Below are 14,287 nucleotides of genomic sequence, written 5' to 3'. Positions count from 1 at the left end.
CCGTCGCAACTTTACTAGGGCGGAAGAAGCTGTGCCGTGAATGCTTCCAGCCGAGGCAACTCTTAAACCGGCTGTCACTTTTATTTGGAACTGGCAGGTTGCAAGACTTTCCACTTGGTGCAGCGTGTCTAAACTGTCCGCTTTCAGTGACGGAATCAGATGCTCGTCAGTTAATACGGACCGCTCAGCCTTACGACCGGTACGCTTCCCTCTTCTTTTGCAAGCTGTCATTCCTTAGAGTACCGCAGGCAGATATGATGGCTGCGTAGACGATGACCTATTGAGGTACCACACTATTCTAACTCATACATTACACAGATCTTACAGCATGCGTATAAAACGTTATGCCACATAGCGAGCCTTCATGGAAATGAAAATGTATAAAGAAATAAAACTTATATTATTGCTCGTTTTAGCCGTTGTGAAAAGGTTTTCACAGGTCCCATCAACGATTCTCTAAACGTCAGTCGCAATACCGTGGCAGTCACTGTGAACCCTGAAGTTAACTAAACGTAAGCCATTGTAGGCAGTTACAATAAAGCGTTGCTGAAATGATAATGCATGGATGGATGGATACAACTTTCTTGTACGTCCGGCAAGGTTTAACGCGACCCGGGCTCAGGTCTCCCACGGAGGAACGTCAAGGCCCTGCCTCAACGCCGCCTCACGGGCTTGCTGGACTGACCACGTCTGGATTCCGAGGTCTGAGCTGCGTAGAGCGGCGGCCCATCTCGACGACAGGGTCTCCGGAGTAACTGCCACCCCTCCTATAACTACATTGCACTCCCACAGCATGTGTTTGAGTGTTGCTGGTCCTTCCTGGCACAATTTGCACGTGTTTAAAGTTTGTAACAAAATGCATGGATCGATGAGATGTCGGTGTTTGTTTTACTTCGGTACTGCTAACGTTAACTTAAAATCCACTAAAAGCGCGTAAACACATTAGAGCGCGCATCTTTATTTTTAATTTTTTTTTTACTTTATGAGCGTATGCGCAGCCTTCACACACCTTTTTCTGAGATTGTCAAACTTCCGTTTAAACAAATTTCATTACAGTCTCGTTCGAGTAACTAACAAATGCTTTGGTCAGGCAGCTAACCTTAACAAAGTGAGCACACAGAATTTCCCAAAATGTCGATAAAAGTTCCAGAAGCTTGATGTGGGTGAGTTGGTTATGCATACTTTATGAAATGAGCGCTGCGAAGACGCGGACGAAAGAACACATGTACGACAGACGCCTTGTCTGTCGTACATGTGTTCTTTCGTCCGCGTCTTCGCAGCGCTCATTTCATCAAGATAAAAGTTCCGTTTATCAGTTTTACTTTTCCCGCATTTGGTCGACCCAGGGATAAAAAGGAGCGACGGTTTGTGCGGTAATTAGAACTCGATAGTGTTGGATACCTAATGTTTTTCAATGTTGTTAGGTTTGCAAGTCTCCAGTCGTTTTCCTCGTGCATCCCACGTGTTTCTCTTATGCCGAGGGAAGCTTGCATCGTAAAACCATCGTCTCACCTGTCAGGTTACCCCTATGAAGCTATTAAATAAAAAAAAAAAACAAGCGAGCAATCTAGCTAGCCAAATGAATGAATGAATGAATGAATGAATGAATGACAAGATGTACATCCATGTCTCTCCTGGACTGTGGGTACTTGGTTGAGCCGCTGTAATTTACATTCTGTCTTTTAAAAAAAAATTAAATTATGGGGTTTTACGTGCCAAAACCACTTTCTGATTATGAGGCACGCCGTAGTGGAGGACTCCGGAAATTTCGACCACCTGGGGTTCTTTAACGTGCACCTAAATCTAAGCACACGGGTGTTTTCGCATTTCGCCCCCATCGAAATGCGGCCGCCGTGGCCAGGATTCGATCGCACGACCTCGTGCTCAGCAGTCCAACACCATTGCCACTGAGCAACCACGGCGGGTGTACATTCTGTCTGTTTCATTGACTGAATATGTACATATATCTTAAGTTTTGCCTTTATCAATCTAATAAGCAAGCAATAATTTAAGTTTTCTTCTACTAGAAAGTTCACCTAATTTTTGGGATGGTCGACACCAAGTGAACCGGCTATAAGCATTAGAATCATACAGGCTTTCGAAACAGTTACAATGCCACCTTTTTATTTTTTGTTTCTTGGAAATGAGCAGTAGATAACATAGTTATGAAATATTTCAATATCAATTTCATGTGATCCACTGCACATAATGCTGCGTGGAACATCATTCCACTGGACAGTTTGCAAATGGGCAAAATTAAACAAAGGATTTCGATGATGGCAAACATCGAAGCATGAGGATAACTTAATTGAGTCTCAATACGTACGTATTACTGTGTGATGTAAACCTCATTTTCATGCATTTGAGCAAGAAAAAGATAGGTTAATTGTAGAACCACACCATACACCACAATAATGACGCACGCAAAGTGGACGAAGGAAATGAAGAAAAATTGCATTAACCAGAAGAATAATTACGGAAGATCCCGCGTACCTGATGGAATCAACGTTAAGCGAAACTTTGTTGAAATGTTTAAACTAAATGCAATGCAGATACACACATGATGCGCCTCTAAAACACCTTCGCTCGTTGCCAAACCCACTCGCCTTACGCCCTTTCCCCTTTAGAAGAACACCACCAAGTGGAAGACAAGTCCACTTGTCGAAACGTTGGTTCGTGCTTTCAACTTGTTATCGTTTTGCTCACACCATGATGCTTGCAGCTTTATTTAATTGCCAAGTACGCGCGAGAAAACGTTCGCGTTCTTCTCCCACCGCAGAAGCCTTGTGTCATTTGTGCTCGCAATAAGGGGCATTCAACTGTTCGGGCTCTGCACCGCGGTTTGCCGCATCACGCCTGGCATGCCTGGCAGGATGGCTACAAGATGTGGATACCTAATCACGCAACCCACGTGACCAACGCGTCCGTTACTTCCACTGACTTCTGAATCGGTCTGATTTAGTCGACGAGAAACCGATCGATCAGACCGCGGGGAGGAAGCCAAAAAAAGAAAAGAAAAATTGTTGGCCTGAAGGCGCATATTTTTTAACGCCTTTGTTAATGTTGGCCTACCATTTGTTGTTTCATTGCGTCATTTTGCAGAGAACGGAGACGGCTACCGGCAGAGCTCTAGGGGTAGCACAGAGTGTTACGCAAGCTGATTTGTCTTACGTGTGCTGTCCTGCCTCGGACTATTCCGCAAACCACGGTCGGCAAAGTCCGCGAGGATTTACAGAGAGAGTTTCGGCCTATAATACGATGCGTGATTTGGGTACAAAAGAATGCTGTTGTAGGCCGCCGGCCATTTTCCGCAAAGGATTGTGCAACGAGCTCGAGTGGTCGGTGCCGCATCGAGCAGCGTGTAAAGGCACTTCATTCGTAAAAGAAACTTCTGCAACAGCTGACTGCCCTTTTTAGGGATGTCGCTTTACTGGAGGCAAGTAATATACGTTTTTACAGGTTGAGAATGGAGAGACGACTGGCTTCATTCAAAAGTAAAAGCAGCTTTGCTGAGTGGCAGGGGGGGGGGGGGTGCCCCTGTCAGACAGCCGCTTCGGTTCGAGCAGGGGGCAATGACCCCCTTGCGGGGACAACGAAACGACAGACGGTCGCTACACTTTCAAGCACACAACAGTGGTGGAAAGAAGGAACATTCAGCCCGGAGCCAACAAGACGAAGTCAAGTCCACTTGCCGAAACGGTGGCTCCAGACCACCAGGTCGCCACACTCACTCACCAGTACACTGATTCGCACCACACACATTTCACAGCCGAGAGGTAGAGCGTCAGTGAGTCACGGAAGCTGTGTCATAAGAAGCCAACAAACAGACACCAATGACAACACAGGGGAAATTACTTGTACTTACTAATTGAAATGAAGAAATGATAAATTAATGGAATTGAAAGTGGATGAAAAATCTTGCCGCCGGTGGGGAACGATCCGACGTCTTTCGCATTACGCATGCGATACTTATGCGTGCGTACCGAAGCTGTGGGTATACACGTGCGCATATCAACGAGAGTGAGTGTCGATGAGTTTGAGGTGGCGTACGTATGTCAGTGCCCACCAGTGAATGAAAGCGGGAGCGATTGTGAAGCCGAGTGAGTGTTCGTGACCATGAGTGGACTTGAGTAGGAACGTGAGGGAGTGCCAATGAGTTTTAGTGATTACATAGCCTGTGAAAATGTTAGGGAGCGAGTGTGAGTTATCGGCCTATTTTGCTGACATTGATCGATTACCCAACTAATTGGTCGCTTATTCGTTGTCTTTCTCTGTAGAGACGCTGTGAGCTGGCAGTCTGCTCTAGGTTCTCCTCAGACTAGCAGACTCGCTGTTTATACTAATCAACGTAATCGCTTTTCCAGTAGACTCTAGTTACCCCCAGTATGTTACGAATGGGACCCCCCCCCCCCCTAAAAATGACGACGACAACAAGAACTACAACAAAAAACTGTGATAAATTCTGAAGGCAACCCTATGAGATTCGGGAAGAAAAGCCTCCAGGTATGCGGGGAAAGTAACACTCTCCCAATGTTTGTCTTTCGTAAAAACTGATTCCTTTTTCGCTTGAACAGAGGCGACGGCATAACATCGGTTTGTAGGTTGGCATTGGCATTGCAGCATTCTGGGTTTTCATGTCAACTCCGATGCTTTTCATCGCCTGGGAATACAAAACGGTCTACGTTAAATCGGTGTCACTTTTCTTACAAGGGATAACACCAAGCCTATGCTTAAACCACTGGCGCACAGTTCCACATGCTTGCGGCTTCGTATGCGGGATGAGTAGCTTACACGATCGCTTCCGATTTGTTTGTAACAGGGCTGACGGCATAGTGCATGCTATTGTACGCGTGTTCGCAGCAACGATAACTTTCGGCATAAACAGCCATGTCTATAAAGTTGCTGCTTCGGCTGCCGTTACACGTCAGCTCTATAATTTGCTGTCGTCGCTGCGAGTTGGGGCAAATAATTGATGGGCCCGAAAAATCATTCGCGGACTGTGTTTGTGTTTTTTTAAAATCACATTCTGCCTTAAACTAGACGCGAACGAAAAATAAAGTTATTTGTGTGGATACATGAATTCTCAACAAACTAAAAATGGGGCATCTTACGATGAAATCGTAGAGAGAGAAGTGAGAGAGAGAGTAAGATAAAACTTTATCCAGAACAGCACGCAAGCGAAGCGATGAACTCGTACAAGTTGACAGGTATGGATAATAGAGACACCCGAGAAGGAGTTACACTTCTTGGTACAAGTGACTGAAGGGGAAATAATAGGCTTAGCATCAAGCGACATGGCGACGACAAAGAGGAATAGAGGGCGTAGGTGGGTAGCTTATATTTTAGGAGACGTTAAGACGCAGAAATGAAGTTGTACAGGCCAATAAAATTCGTAATGTGAATAGTCGGTGTTACATTAAGAGAATGGGTACCTAGGGATCGAGAGAGAAATCGGGGGTGGCAGAGTATTGAGAGGTGCAATTACATTGGTAAATTTGCAGGCATGTGGCGAAACTGGCTCCCGCAGGAGAAGGGTAATCGGTGATCGCTGGGAGAGGCTTCCGTGCTGCAGTAAACACAAAGCGGTCTAATGGAATGATTATGACAAAGTGAATTTGGTCCGGTTAGCAGAAGTGCGTATTTGCAACTGCCAGCAGACATACGATTCGTCCGCACGTCTCATAAACGGCCATAACCTACTGCCATTATTACACTGTATTCTACCGTAACTGTGTACTATATTTATGCAAGATTACGACTTGGATTCGGACCTCACATGTATTGGTTACGTGTGTAAATTATCGATTACTAGTATGCATTGCCGAAATATGAAGCACGTCGTTGGCAATAATAATGTGTTATGGGGATTGTATGCTGAGGGCTTTTAATCACGCTGTTGTCTGCTTTGCAAGTTTGACAAGCGCACACGTTAGACGAGGCAAAACTACTGGCAGCTTCAGTTTACATTGAGCAAACCGCATGCGTATGATAAAGAAGCAAAGAAAGTGCACGGACCGCACCGAGCATAAGTGGCAACGAATACTGTAGTCATCTTGCAGTGCAAACAAAAATCCAAATCACAGCATTCTTTGTAAATGCTCTTGCCCGTAGCGGCGTAACGTTAGTTTTTTTTCAGAAAAAAATGATGCGATTAGGATGTTCACTTGCGTTTGATTTGGATTTTCTCGCTTCTTTTACTGTGTATGTCGTCTACGCCGAATAAGTGTTAGCTCAGAGTTTGCCCGCCTTGCGTCAGTTTCAATATCAGCTTTAATCAATTGGGCTTCCGCCGAGGCAAATCCATAGAGTAGTCACTTTTAAGGCAAAGAGCGAATTCTAGAGCCATATGAAGAAAGGTCATTGCTGACGCATACCTGGATTTTTCAAAAGCTTTCGACAGACTAAACCGTTTAATGCTGTTGATGAAGCTTGATATGTGTGGCATACATGGCGTACCTCGGACTTTAACAACCTCATATTTAACACATAGAATGCAGACACTCTGTATGCAAACTAACTTGTCTTCACTTGAACGCATGCAGGCCCGAGTACCTCAAGGTACTCGGGCCTGCATTCTTGGTACTCTTCAGCTTCTATATTAATGAAATTAAAGCTATAAGTCCTCGTACGAATTAAATAATGTAAGCAGATGACACAACATTATTATTTCGTAACTATAACTCTCATTTAGCCCAGTCTATTGTTCAAATGGAACTTGATCACCTGTGCATATGGTGTGCAATAAATCAATTAGAAATTAGATACAAGTAAAGTTTCGTTCGTTCTCCGTCGTCGCTTCACCGTTGGAACTTGAAGCTTCTCGAATGATGATCGGCACTTGTTGATCAAACGCAGGCAGGAAACGATGAGGTCAGATGTACAAGAAATATTTATACGTGAACTTTTCTATATACATGGCAGGTAACACAAATACATTACAAATTGGAAAAATGGAGAAACAAAGTCTCACTCCTCTACTGTCTCAATGACTGTTAGAGCCCAGACTCGTTTTAACGTACATAGTACGGAGGCTCACTGATCTATCAGCAATCCTGATTTCAGCCAAGTCTGAGGGACAGCATGTCGTCCCGATTTTTATAGCCCAAATATACAAAGAAAAAAAGGCGGTAGGGCCGTTGGCCCGTCCCACAGGTTCAGTTGCCAATCAGAGTCAACCGTTTGTTATGCCACAACCCACAGGGATGGGCTTACTCTCAAAAATAAACATATTGGAAAACAAAGCTCTTTTCCTTCTTCGCCAAAACTCCGTTGCCCTCTCATTTCTCCGTAGTTAGTGACGGGCTCAGCAAAACACGCCAGGCCCGAACAAGTTATCGCTACACCGTTTCAAATCCCAACGGCGTCTAGGCCGCAAATGTCTCGGAAGCAGGGGCATCAGCACCACGAAGTGCCGCTGTACTCAAAGTTTGGCCGTGTGGGAGACGGATGACCCTCCTTGTCCTTCAAACTTATTGTCTACAAGACAAAGTTCTCCGAGTGCGTGTTTCCAAGACACCGTCGTCTGAATGCACTCTTTACGTGTGCACCGCATTCCTACAGCGTGCACGGTAAGCTGGCCTTCGACACCACACAGGCAGTCGCACCCAACAACAAGGCTGGCGATTACGTTCCGGACGCGTAGCAGATTAGGTCCATGCTCACTGCACGCGGCACGGGGTCAGAGTTGCTAAGTCCTTCTTAACCTCGGCGGCGCCTCCAATTTGTCAGGCACTGGGGCGCCAGACCCACAATACCTAGTACAGCGGTCCGTTTCAAGGCTGGTCTGTGTGACCGTCGGCGGACTGCCAACACCATGCGCACAATACCGATTTCCCGGAATCGGCACTCCCCGCCTGGCGCCTGCCGTAACGCGTCACCCAACAACGCGCGGTCCGTGACCCCACATAACACAGAAATGGTTGCCCCGCTGACATGGGGGGGGGGGGAGCGAACCCCCTCTCTATACACACAGCACGTGGCCGATTCGTGACACTTAAGAACACGAACAATCAGAGCGACCTTACACGTCCCTCCTAAAGAGTACACTGGGCTCACAATGTTCCCAGCTATACTACAAGAGCCCAAGGGCGCTGTATCGTAGAATTTAGGCTCTGAGGGTTCCGTCAAAGAAAATTGACATACGCTGCCCAACACGGGTGCTGCGGAGTCCGTAAGGAACAGGAAAATGAACTGAAAGGACCACGAAAAAAAAACAATTTTCTCACAGCGATAAAAGAAAAGGGCGAAAGCTCAACACATTCATGACAGTGAGCATGCAAAAGAAACACTCATGTATGTACAGGAACACCCCAACGCACTGCACGGTACAACAGCAGCAAAGTAACATATGCAGGTTATATACATAGTATGTTCACAGTCTTATAACCCTCACACACATAGACGACAACAGCCACAGAAAGTTCCACCAAGGCTGAACTGTCCCACGCACACATCCTTCGGGTGAACGGGAACATTCACGCCTGTCCCAGCTGGCATGGCTGTTTCTGTCTATCCTTTCTTTTCTGCTCTTTACTCGATTGGCTCCCATGAACGATTCGAGAGCCTTGACAATGCATCAGCATTGGCGTTACATGTTCCTTTCCGGTGACGCACCGTTACATTGTAGCGCTGTAGTGAAAGCGCCCATCTTGCTAACTTGGCCCCCTGCGGGGTGCTGGTTGTCAAATATGACAATGGGTTTTTATCAGAGACAACATTCACCACTGCTCCGAAAAGCCAGTAGTCAAATTTCTTTAGTGCCCAAATAATAGCAAAGGCTTCTCTCTCTATAGTCGACCAGCGCGCCTGTGTCGGGTTAAAGCGATAGCTAGCAAAAGGGATCGGCTTTTCTTTTCCGTCCACTGACATTTGAGCTAAACAGGCACCGGCCGCCGTCGCTGACGCATCAGTGAATAGCCAGTACGGCTGATGAGGCTCAGGCGTGTTCATGGCGACAGCCTGACAAAGAGCTAATTTCAGACTTTCGAACGCGCACTGCGCTTCTTCCGACCATGGAATTGAATTAGGAACCCCTCGCCTTGTCAAAGCTGTAAGCGGGCTCGCCACGTCGGCGTAGTTTGAGACATAGTCCCGATAATGCCCACAAAGCCCCAACAGACTTCTCAACTTTTTCTTTGTGTGAGGTGGCACAAGACCTTCTATGGCAGCTATCTTGGTTGCCCGACCTGTGTCAAAGAGGAGTACTTGGTCCCCGACATTAAATTCTTTAGTCCGTGCCCTCCTATTGTAAACTAGAGCATGTTTGCTCTGGCACTCGGTGCCTGTCAACTCAGCTACACTCTCAGCTAGTTCTAGCTCCCGCTGACTGGGCACCCCAGTGACATCTTGTATGAAACTATTCTCTTGCAACTTAGGGATTTTCTCTGTCGTTTCTTCGAAACTTAGACCGCAGTCCGGCTCAGTGTTATCGACCATTTCGACTGATCGGACCCCAACGGAACCGGCTACTCGCGGAATATTTTCTCGTCCAAGCTCCTCTTTTTCCTGCGCCTGTAGTAGTTCCCAATCTTCCTTTGACAGCAGGCAGTCAACCCCGTTTGCAAGTTCGTCTGTAACCGCGCACACCAGTTCGATCCTCTGCGGTTGTATCACAGCCCCCGGGCGATGCATGCCTACGGGCAGCGTAGCCAGGTTAGCTCGAATGGTCTTTCCGAATGCCGACTCGAGTCTTACTGTTCCTGATGACTCCTGTAAAACGACGGGCAACATACTTTTACGGACGACCGTTATCTCACTACCTGTGTCTAACACAGCTTCCGTTGCTATATCCTCGCACATGATAGGGATTAGGTCCAGCTTCGACCTCCCTGAGCTAGCATTTTGAGCTACGACATGTACTCTAGCGCTTAGCACCCTTTCTTGCTCTGGTGGTGGTTCTTCACTTACAACAGCAACCTTCTGTACCCTTTGTTTTTGCACAGTCGGCGCCTTCCCCTGCTGTTCTTTATTCGAAGCTTTTGGGCAGTCTCTGGCTAGGTGGCCCTGTACATGACACACGTGGCACTTTAAATTTGTCCTCTGCGGGCTAGCTAGTTTTGAGTGCTGCAGCAGTGAGGCTGTTGCGGCTGGCTTAGTTGCTCGTCCTTTCCCTTTAGCTTGCTCGAAAGTCTCGAGCACTTTCGCCACCTCCACTGGCTTAAACCAATCTTCGCCCTCCCGCAAAAGAACATATTCAAGGGCTTCTGAGCTTAGACTGGCTTTCATACGGTCAGGGACCATAAGCTCGGTCATAGCTTCTTTGGTGTTTGCATTTCGAGATTGAAGGTAATAGGCCAAATAAGTTCTCGCGCGGGACGCGAACTGAGCCCAAGTTTCCTCCTTTCGTTTACATGCCTTTTCAAACCTCTCCAAGTATTTAGCTGGCGTGAGCTTAAGTTCATCTAATACTGCCTTCTTTACAGTCTCATAATCTGTACATTCCTCGTCATTAAGGCCACGCAACAGATAACGAACTCGCTCGGCCAGCGCCGGCATGATCAAATGTACACGGCTATGTGCCGGTACTTGAAAAGATGCAAACAACTTTTCGACCTCATCAAACCATATCGGAACGTCAGCGTCACACGGCAACCGGTATGCCTTAAGCACTTTAGCACATTGTGCTATTCCATCCGTGATGGCACCGCGCCGATCGCTTCCTTCCGACACCGAAGGCGGCCTGCTCGACTGCTCGAGCTCCACTCTCCGTAGAGCAATGCGCTCGCACTCTAGCTGTAGGCGCACCTTTTCCAGCTCCAGCTCCAGGCGTCTCACCGCCATGGTCTCTGGATCTGTCGTGCTCGGAGCCTGTGAAGTGCCTTGCGTCTCACTATCCATTTCAGTATCCGACGTCTCAGACTCGGTCTCTCCGATGCGTTGTAGTTCCTGCCGTCTCTGACCCTCTCTTTGTTCAGATGCCGTATCAATGTTTACGTTAGTCTCACTCGCATTTGCTGTTCTGCGCGTGAACACCATTAACCTCACTGAACAACAGCAATGCCAACCTAGGCAAAACGCAAGGAATCCCGCTCGCGCCGCCTGACGTCCTTGTCCAGATGAATTGCAACCCTTGCGGAATTCGCTGGTGGCCCTCTGATTCCTTGCGCCTGGCTCGCTGCTCGTTGCTCGTTGTGGGGCTTGCCGATCCTGTCGTGCTGCGCCAGTAAAGTTTCGTTCGTTCTCCGTCCTCGCTTCACCGTTGGAACTTGAAGCTTCTCGGATGATGATCGGCACTTGTTGATCAAACGCAGGCAGGAAACGATGAGGTCACATGTACAAGAAATATTTATACGTGAACTTTTCTATATACATGGCAGGTATCACAAATACATTACAAATTGGAAAAATGGAGAAACAAAGTCTCACTCCTCTACTGTCTCAATGACTGTTAGAGCCCAGACTCGTTTTAACGTACATAGTACGGAGGCTCACTGATCTATCAGCAATCCTGATTTCAGCCAAGTCTGAGGGACAGCATGTCGTCCCGATTTTTATAGCCCAAATATACAAAGAAAAAAAGGCGGTAGGGCCGTTGGCCCGTCCCACAGGTTCAGTTGCCAATCAGAGTCAACCGTTTGTTAAGCCACAACCCACAGGGATGGGCTTACTCTCAAAAATAAACATATTGGAAAACAAAGCTCTTTTCCTTCTTCGCCAAAACTCCGTTGCCCTCTCATTTCTCCGTAGTTAGTGACGGGCTCAGCAAAACACGCCAGGCCCGAACAAGTTATCGCTACACCGTTTCAAATCCCAACGGCGTCTAGGCCGCAAATGTCTCGGAAGCAGGGGCATCAGCACCACGAAGTGCCGCTGTACTCAAAGTTTGGCCGTGTGGGAGACGGATGACCCTCCTTGTCCTTCAAACTTATTGTCTACAAGACAAAGTTCTCCGAGTGCGTGTTTCCAAGACGCCGTCGTCTGAATGCACTCTTTACGTGTGCACCGCATTCCTACAGCGTGCACGGTAAGCTGGCCTTCGACACCACACAGGCAGTCGCACCCAACAACAAGGCTGGCGATTACGTTCCGGACGCGTAGCAGATTAGGTCCATGCTCACTGCACGCGGCACGGGGTCAGAGTTGCTAAGTCCTTCTTAACCTCGGCGGCGCCTCCAATTAGTCAGGCACTGGGGCGCCAGACCCACAATACCTAGTACAGCGGTCCGTTTCAAGGCTGGTCTGTGTGACCGTCGGCGGACTGCCAACACCATGCGCACAATACCGATTTCCCGGAATCGGCACTCCCCGCCTGGCGCCTGCTGTAACGCGTCACCCAACACCACGCGGTCCGTGACCCCACATAACACGGAAATGGTTGCCCCGCTGACATGGGGGGGGGCGGAGCGAACCCCCTCTCTATACACACAGCACGTGGCCGATTCGTGACACTTAAGAACACGAACAATCAGAGCGACCTTACAATACATTTAGTGTGTCCGCTATTCCGAGAAACGGGGGTGGTTTGGGCAGATTGCCGGATGGGCGGGGGAATAAACGGTGCAGCCGCCTGATGGCGTAGAGCTCAACCAGACAAACACAGAGCTAAAATTGCAGCAATTGTGAACACGATTACGCGGCTGTCAAAAATTTGCACCAGCCACTAAGCAGAATACAGTAATTGGCTCTATGTTTGTGTGATTGAGCTTTGCACCAACCGCTGGCGCTACGAACCTGGCCGCTCACGTTTACGCCCCCGCTCACCCGGCAAACCGCCTGCGCTTGCCGAAATACCGGACGCACCAAAATTTAGCGTGCCCGGTATTCGGGCAAGCGCGGGCGGTTTTCCGGTTTAGCGGGGGCGCCAACCTGAGCGGCCAGATTGGTAACCTCAAACCAGATGCCTCAAACCTCAAAACAAACATTTTCCAGCAGTTCCGACTAGATCCTATCCATAACTTATACTTCTACAGCTTAGCTGATCGTTGTATACAGGGAATTCGTAGCATTGGCAACATACTCAACTCAACGGCAAACCTAAAAGAAAAATGATATGAGGATTCTTCGAGGTCAGTTCTATACCGTTGAATGTTCCGTTCTCTCGCACTGATTATTTAGGCCAAATGACTCGGCACTGAAGCAACTACATGCAAGTAAAATTGAAATTGAAAATCTAAGCCACACAAACGCAGACATTTCCTTTGTGACGCTTGGTGTACATACTTCGATCTGGAAATGCTGCTCTCTTTTTGCTTGTTTTCTTTTTGTTGCGATGTCTGTGATTTATACCTTTGTGTGTAACTATCCGTATATTTTATATTACTGTATTTATAAAGTGTTTATAAAGTGTGTAGCTGTAGTGATTAAATACCTATGTGATTATATTATTCTAAACCACTTATTAAATCAAGTGTTTTGTGTATGTACCCCTCAGATTGCCTGTTATGTGAACTGTAAATTCAAACTGCTGTTTTAGGTACCTGAACTGCCATTTAAATGGGCGGCTCGAACGCCTGTCAAGCGAACTTATTTCGCCTTTGGTTGGAGCCTCCCTCCATTTTCCTGAATGGAGAAATAAACGTCCTTGTACTTGTTCTCGTTCTATTCTCCCGTCTGAAGTGTGAGATTGTGAAACCTGCAAGTACGAACTAAGCACCCCACCAGCACGTTTAATTAAGTAATGCGCCTTACCTTGGAAGAATTAATTTAGGAAGAATTCATCCCGGCATTAGCGGAATATCGTTCTCAGCGTAAGAGGTGAGGACGGGGCTGAATGGACGCATACCATCTGGCACTAATGAAAAAAGAAAGAAAAGAATTATAGGCAGCTACATACTGCTAAATTATTTAGTTTCCACTGAAATGCTTAACAAAGCAACCACGTAAAAGCACATACTCGGGTGGACCGAAACGTCAACCGCACGGCCAGATGCGCCTGGGAAAAACCGGTGCTTCGCTGGTGGGACTTGCAAGAACCAGCTTTAACCACCTCGATGAGCGATGTTACGGAAAGTACTGTGCGAACAGCCTTCACTTAAATTTCAGCGCGTGATGCAATCATTTCACGCTACGGGAAGACAGCTCGAAAAAGACAGACTAGACGAAGGACCATAGCATGGCGCAACAACGCCTATCTTTTTTTTATTGTGATGCAAAATAAGTTAGCGAGGTGCGTTCGCTATTTGTAACCTGTCCATAAAAAAGGAACAGAATAAAACAAACGAACCGAAGATAAGCCAGCCCAGACACATTCTCCTGTCGCCGCTTGAAAGCGCTGTCCAATAGCGGAAGTAGCAGCATGTTTTTGAAAGCTGGTTGAGATAAGCGATAGTTTTTTCTTTACTTATGCTAA

This window comes from Dermacentor albipictus, chromosome 4, assembly GCF_038994185.2.
Source record: "Dermacentor albipictus isolate Rhodes 1998 colony chromosome 4, USDA_Dalb.pri_finalv2, whole genome shotgun sequence".
NCBI classification, from domain to species: Eukaryota; Metazoa; Arthropoda; class Arachnida; order Ixodida; family Ixodidae; genus Dermacentor; species Dermacentor albipictus.
The sequence above is the reverse complement of the archived record's forward strand: the minus strand, read 5'-3'. Positions refer to the sequence as shown.